This window comes from Polistes canadensis, unplaced genomic scaffold, assembly GCF_001313835.1.
Source record: "Polistes canadensis isolate GaletaPanama2010 unplaced genomic scaffold, ASM131383v1 scaffold_429, whole genome shotgun sequence".
Lineage (NCBI taxonomy): Eukaryota > Metazoa > Arthropoda > Insecta > Hymenoptera > Vespidae > Polistes > Polistes canadensis.
Window position 1 is genome coordinate 59917 of NW_014569976.1, and position 8618 is coordinate 68534.

The window sequence follows — 8618 nt, forward strand, 5'->3', positions numbered from 1 at the left end:
ATCTGGATAGTTATAATTTTTGGATAGTATAATTTTAAGAGTGGTGATAATTAGAGGTAGACGAGGGGTGTGTTAAGAGCAAGCCAAAAATGTGAGATAATTATATGTGATATAATGATAAGACATTGTAAAAAACTTTGTAAGTTGTGCAATAAAAACCTGATTATATATATATATAGTAATGCATCTGAAGAATTTGAAGAAAAATTTGCTTTTCAGATCGACCCTCCTTCCTCATCTCTGATCCGGCGACATCAGAGACACGAGACTATTTTTGCGAAATTTCTACCCCCCGTTTTTTCGAAAACGGTTAAATATCTAATTTTTTAAAAAAAGTACAACGACTATTCTCATGGACTACTACAAATATGCAAAGTTTGAAAAAAATTCGAGAGGGGTCGATCTGACGGTCCCCTTATTAGGGTTTACTCTCGAATTGATGGATTTTTTATATAGTGACTGAACTATAATTATCTTTTAACATCACGTTTAAATCAAGATACTTTAGAAACGAGTATGCTGAGTTTTTATGATTAACAGTTTCGATGTGAAAAATGTAATAATATCATAATTTTTTATTATTGACTATGTACCACAAATGAACACAAAAAATAAGTAATGTCTAATTAGTTTTTACATAGAAAAAGCTATAATAAAATAATTTTACTATATTATAAAATTTATTATAATATTCAAGAATATTATATATAATTAATATATTATATAATGACTTTCCAATTAAGGAAATTCTATTTATTACGAATATTATACCCATTACACGCATGTGCAATGTACGGAAAGTCCCGTATAATCAATATTTAATAAAAGAACTTTCATAGAGGACAACGTGCCAATCTAAAGAAGAATTTCGAGGAGGACGGTACATAGATTATATTCTCCGATGTTTTAGACAACAATAGACACTTCTATCGATTAATTAATAATTATTTCAATACTATAATTCACTCTACTTATATCTTAGATTTTTTAAACACACATGCATTGGTTTAAACATTACATAACGATTAACGTACTTTGAATATTAAATAATTTCGATCTGATGTTTTATTAGATGAAAATTTTACCCCACCTCCTCGAAGTCATCACTGCGCAAGAACATTAAAACAAGTGTACCTTTGTTGAAAGAATTACATAAAAATGATAAAAATACTAAAATCAGAACGCTATAATCTTAAATTTTATTTATTAGGTGCATTATTCTCTTATGAAGCCAGACATAGTCGATAACAGTGAAGATGATAATTCGGTATCATCATTTGAAAGTAAAAAATTAAATTTTTCCGAACTAGAAAAAGCAAAGTTATTATCTTGCGTGAAAGCTATAAGAAATATTATAGGAAATTCCATAGTTGAATCTAAACTTGAAGAAGAAATCATCTGTTTAGAGTTTAACTTTGAAGTTGCACTGGACAAACTTTTAAATATAACATCAAAGTATTAATCTCGAGCCTCAGGAATTCCACAGTTTCTTTGTTTTGTAATTTCAAAAAATACCTTTGTATCTTCGATCTATGTTGTAAAATGTGAATTCTTGTAAAAAAAGGATTGTCTTGTAGTGGCAACGTTTCCTTTTTATATCATTTTGCAATCGTGTACGAGTAGCTAAACTGATCGGACATATTTGTTTGTTTATTTTCGATCGCGAATGCCGCTACGAATACGTTATTTTTAATTTACATTTCTCTGACCAAACAGCAGAGCCGTTAAAATAGGAAGACCTATTGCGACTTTGACTTTTTTTTGTTAGTTAATAAGAAAACAACTCCAATGACAACTTTTTCCACCTCTTCGAAGCAGAGTGTATCCACAGAAAAATATACAATAAAAAACTGAAGTAACTGACTTAGGAAATGATACATACTCTGTTCCAAATGAAACAGCTTACTAGCTACTCATTCTGACCCAGCAGTAGCAATGACCTTGTTAAAAGAGCACGTAACAAAAATAGAAAAATAGCTTGCAGAAAAAAGGATAAAAGCAAATCCAACCACATCACTTTTACACTGTGTAAAAAAGACTCACCGGATATTAAACTAACATAGTTAATTAGAATAACATAGTTATTTCACAAATAAAACAGATAAAATACTTAGGATTACACTTAGACTCAAGACTCACATGGAAGTATCATATTAAAGCAATTATAGAAAACATACTAATTAAGAGAAGGCAGATGTACTGGCTAACTAGCTGGAAATCTAAGATCAGTATAGAAAACAAATTAAAGGTTTATAAAACTATTATAAAATCTATATGGACTCACATGAAATACCTCTAAGGGAACAATGAGTCATATAACAAAGCTAGAATCAATTCAATCAAAAATATTAAAAACCATAGTTGACGCATCATGGTTCATACGGAACGAAGATAAACGAAAGAACTTAGGACTAATGATAGTAATGGACGAAATAAAAAATTTCACAATAAAATATAAAAAGAGAGCCATAGTACACCCCAACTAACTAGCCATAGAGGCGTACATTACTCATATTAGAAAAATACTAACTAAGAAGGAAACATCCAGGGGACATATACATCAAAATTGTAAAAGAAAACGATAACCCCGAAGATAATAAATTACCACTCACAAATTATTTATAAATGAACAAAACAAGAAATTTACGAACAAATTGTAAAGTATAAAATGAATATATTAAAAAGAAAAAAAAAAGAAAGAAAATATGTCAGTTCGAATTTTTTGTCAATTAATAATTTTAATATTTCTCGTTAATTTCATTCTATATATATAACAAGACAATGAGAAAGTATTTTTGTATAAAATTGCCTTTTTTTATTCGTTACAACATCTACCGTTGATAATATTGTAAACAACAATATTAAAATACACACAAGAGAAAATGGATTATGAAAAAGACAGAAAAATATACATATATGCTTTTTTTTGTATCTAACAAAAATTCTGACACAGTCAGAAGGATTTAAATTAGGTAATATTAACTGTTATGTCAAGTAAGATTGAGTCCCGCTTAGACTTTCAATTTTATTTCTATATTTCTTATTTTTGTTATTGTACATTTTTTGTATAATTCGTCATTATTGTATTTTTTTATATAATTTCTTTCTCTTGAATTAAATTGTAAAATATTTATCTTTTCATCTTTTTGAAGTTATTTTAACATAATTTTGTGGAGACTATAATGGAAAATAAAATTCATGTGTATTGTAGAACGTGTTCAGTAGTTTCTTCTATTTGCAAACGTTTTTATTGTTTGAAAAAATCAAAATTATTCATAACGTAAATAACATATAAATAAGTAACATATATATATATTACCTAAATATATGTATTGTTTAAGGTACGTCAAAAGATTAATTTATGTATGTATGTATGTTTATTTGTTACTCGTTGCACTGCCGACAGCTCGTATAAACTGTTGAAACGAATTTTGGAATATAAAAATATAGATAATCTTCGAAGAACACGATTAATTGGTTCCGTGTTGTTCGAAACTACAAAAAACGAGATTCCCCCCGTTTCAAGTATGAAAATAAAAAATTGTAAGTAATGTGTATGTAATGTGTATTTATTTCAATTAAAATGGAATGGAATTGAGAATTCATAGACGTGATTTTTCAAATTTCGTGATAAAAGTTATAATTTCCTAATAATTGTCCCGTATATTGTTTTGTTATTAAACGACTTCTACAACTGTGTAGTTTCAAAATTATCGAGATTTATCTTATTATATTGAACCCTCGTTAGAGAAAAGAATAATAATAATAAAAAAATGTTAATTTTTTTATGCTTTTAAGGGGAGAATTCTAAAAATTAATTAAACACGAAAAATTATGTTTTTTTCTGTCGATGTACTTTTAGTCTTATTTAAATGAATGATAATTTTAGTAAAATTAAAAAATAATGAAAGCAAAAATTTTGAGCCCCCCTACGTTGTGGTGGGGTTTTATGGTTTTGTAGTTCGTCCCTGTTGCAGACTATCGGGATAGCAAACGCGCCACTAAACGACTATCTCGTACTAATGAATTAATAAAAATAGTTCAAATAAAATATAGAAAAATAAATGTTGTCTATTAGCAAAAAGAGAAACTGAAACTGCAAGAATTAGGTACGTAAGTTAGGCTTCAGATTTGTGTGCTACCTGTACGCACACTGTTTTTTTTTTAATTATTTTATTTTATTTAATCGTTACGCACACACACCTCCCTTTGAAATAGAATTATCATTTTTGAATATCGTGTATGCCTATATTATGTCTTTTTATTAAAACTTTGAATGCGTTTTTCGCGAAACTACGTTTAGTAATACTGCTGGAATGAATTTTCGAAAACTATTCAACCGATTTTGATGAAATTTGGTACACATCTTTTTTATACTGTCAGTTATTTGGTAAAATGGGATTTTTATGAAATTTGAATAAGAACATATATTTTTCTTTCAAAATGTAGCCAAAATATCATTAAAAAATTCAAAATTGGCCCCTTTAAATTGCCCATTTACGAATTCTTTATATATTTTGATTTCCTAATTCATCAGTACCGTATAAATGTATACTTAGAAAAAATGTTTGATTCACCTATTTCGGACAATTACAACGGATGTGAACTTTCGAACTATACATTTTTTTGAATTAAATAAAATTTTTTTTTGAAATAGTCAAGTTGTAAAATGAAAACTATAAAAAGTTTAAATAAAATCAGACAATCTTTATTTAAAAAAAAAAGTAAAATAAAAACAATATTTTCGGCCTTCTAAATGGCTACCCTTTAATTAGTGTAATGGATAATATATTTATTTGATTCTAAGTGTCTCCTTTATCACTTGTTTCAGAAACCAGTGCCGTATTCGAATAAAGACGACATGCGATAATGTATTATTATTTGAGGTTATAATGACAATAAATAAAAAGTTAAGTTAAGTAAGTTAAAAATTGAAGTATTATTAATTAAGGTTACAAATAATAATAGATAAATAGGTAAAAGGTGAATAGAAGACAAAAAATAAAGAAGAAAGAACACAATATTAGGTTTTAATTTTCTTGTCACCCTATTTTTCATACGCTCATGCCCCGCTACTCGTTGGAACGTTATATTTACATTAGTTATGACAGCAGTGGGAAATTTCTTTCATACTCAAATGATTAAATAGGTAGTACGTTATCAATCAATTATTAATTAAAGAAAGAATAAATCTTATTAAAATAAATATTTTTAAGCTGTGTGCATATATTACTTATTATTTATATATATATATCCCGAAATTCGACCGCAAATAATTAAAGTGCCAATATAATATATAATCTGTAATAGAAATAATTTTATCTTTTAATATACTTTATTGTACAAATTACTTATTGAAAAATGTAATCTTATTGTAAGATTAACTTTAAGTCTCTTACAATTAGATTTATATCATCAAGATATTGAAGAACTATTTGCTGAAGTATTATTTTTTAAAACTTAAGATAATAAATATTATTAAATTGATAATAAATTTATATATTTATATAGGATTAGTCTTATATAAATTTTAAATGTTTTTTTTTTTATCTAGCATCGACACTTCGTATAATATTTAATATTAGTTAAATAAAAAATGTTGTTATTCGTATAATATTTAATATTAGTTAAATAAAAAATGTTGTTATTCGTATAATATTTAATATTAGTTAAATAAAAAATGTTGTTATTCGTATAATATTTAATATTATTTAAATAAAAAATGATGTTTTTCTGAAAATGTGGGGATCCTTTGGAAATAGATTCAATACACTACAATAAGAGAAAAAGTTCATATAAACATATGTCCAATATGATCTTGTTTCCTAATTATAAACACATTTAAGGCCTTACATACGTTCAGAATTTAAAAAAAATCGATTTTTTTTAATCAGATTATTGTTCTCTATAGTTTTAGGCTTATTTATGTGAAAGTCGATTGTAAAAATTCCTCATAGATCCATAGTTATGGTACAAAATGTGACTGCCCGACGACAGTTTGGTGCGCGCAGATAGCCGTCCATTGTTTGAGACACTTAAAACTTTAAACGCCTTTTTCTCAAAACTACTTTTTCCGCCACGGTCTGCATGATAACTCATACAGTTTTTTATATTTTCTTATGCAAATTTTTATTTAAATATTCAAAATTGTTTTCTCTATAGTCTGTCGAGTCGGATTTTTTATATTTTTATCTAAAAATTTTATAAAAATAATTAAAGTGTACAATTTGTGACGTAAAACGCATTTTTTTTTAAACTATCATAAATTGCTAAATTTTCCGATATTCAAAATTTCGGCTCGACAACTATAACAACAACTTTATTTTATAAGAATTTTTTAAAATGTTGCAAAGTGATTTTTTATATAGTAATTTTTGTAAAAATAAAGAGAAATAAAATTTGTTTTAAAGTTTAAATACCAATAAACAATGTGCACCACTTATTTATATTAATTTCTATTGTTATCCCTACTAAAAAAATTGTTTTCTTTTAACGCATTTTTGGCGCTGCTAGACGTATGTAAGGCCTTAAACAGTTTTACTATTAATATTAGAACTTTAGAATGAATCTTTAAATAAACTATGCTTTAAATAAACTACGTTTAATAACCTTTTATTCTTATTTTTGAGCGTAGAAAACACTCGCAACGTTTGTATGGAAAAACATCTGACACCCTGTACATCATATAATATATATAAATTATATATTAATTCTTACAATATCAAAAGACTAATAATAAACATCTAATGTCGTCATATATGTTATTTATTTACATATTTTAATGTTAATAAAAATTGTAATTTAATAAAAATAAATTTACACTAGGAAGGTTAATAATTATAATTTAATTAAAAAATATTATTAACTTAATTAATTAATTTTACCATAAAATCTTAACTTAAAAATTGACAAATATATATGTTATATACAAAAACATTATAATAAATAATTAATCAATTAGCTATGGTAGACGAATATTCTCCGGTATCCTATGATTTTGTATTTGAACGTTCTATTATTATACTTTTCTTTAGAAACATTATGTGTAGTAGTATCATTATGTGTACACTTTCCTACTTATATATATAAATACATATCATCTACTATCAAAACAAATAATCAAGACATAGTACATTCTTTGTACGATATTATATCTTTCTTATTATTTCAATATAACATTAATATCGCACGCATTTATAACTCACGTGTAATATGGCATTGAAAAGGAAGCGGGGAATACTTTCAACTAGTGTTGAAATGAAAAAAGAAAAACTCTATAAACTAAAAAATGATAAAAATGAGGAAAAAATTGTTAGAATTTTACTATAAGAAAATTCCTTCATCTGAACAGTCATCATGTCTACAAATTATATTCGGATACTGAAGATTCTACTATTGTATATTTTATATTATAAGAAGTATATTTGTCATGCGAAAAAAGTAGTTAGCTTTTGTAAAAACTATAATATTGATATATTCGTAAATTTCAAGATACCTAAAATTTTGTAAGAAGATCAGGACGAAATAAAACGAAAAAAAATATGAATCATGATTATGAAAATAGTGTATATAGTATTAACAAAATAGAATAAACTCGACTAACTAAACTTAAAACTACACGTCTAATCGGGACAAATTTTCTAACTTATATATCAAATACATCTTCAAAAAGTAATCCTACCCAAAGATGTTTATATTTTTTACAAAAATAATATTAGGAAAGAATGAAAATATTGCGAGTGCCATTATGCATTGTTCTTTGTTTTACTCGATATCATTCAACAATAACAGATTAAATGTCTAATTAATTATAATATTTATAAGTCATTTATTATTTTTTCATACGCAAAACCATATGTTTAAATTAAGTAAATATATAAAATTAAGTAATAAATTTTATTTAAAAATGTTATAATTATTTGATTACAACTTAATTAAATATTATAAAAGCTACTCTGTGTTTAATGAGTATACGCATTAAAGCTTTATTTTAAATTACATTATATTAAAATTTATATTCATTAAAGAGGACATTTATTATATAGGATATTATATAATATCCTATATAATATATGAGTAAGACTCAATTGCCAATTTCTATCGTTTCACCATCAATTTTCTTGTCATACTACAACCAAACATAAAGTATTATCTTATCTCGATATTTTGAAACGGTAATAAAATAAAAAGAATATTGACTGATTAAGCGAAGAAGATTATTTGACCGCTTATTTCACTATCAGTTAGAAATATATTATTTGTTTCTTTTATTTGTAAGAAGACGATAATTCTTTGTACCGGGATCAAAAATCTATTTTAATCGAAAGTAAACTTTCAATCTTCTGTTACAACACAAAACCTTCATTTTTTCATCTTCATTTACTAGAGCTAACAATAAATCAGTTCTTTTTTTTTCCAAATGTTTAAACAAATATAATTACAAATATGTATGTATAAAATAAATCTACAATTATTAATAATTTATTATATCGAGAATATTTAATATTAATATTTGTAAATTTTTGTAAACAAAAATTAAAATTTATAAAAATAAAAAAAACTAAAATATATTATAAAATTATATGCAAATAAATGTCAAATATATTATTACAAATTGT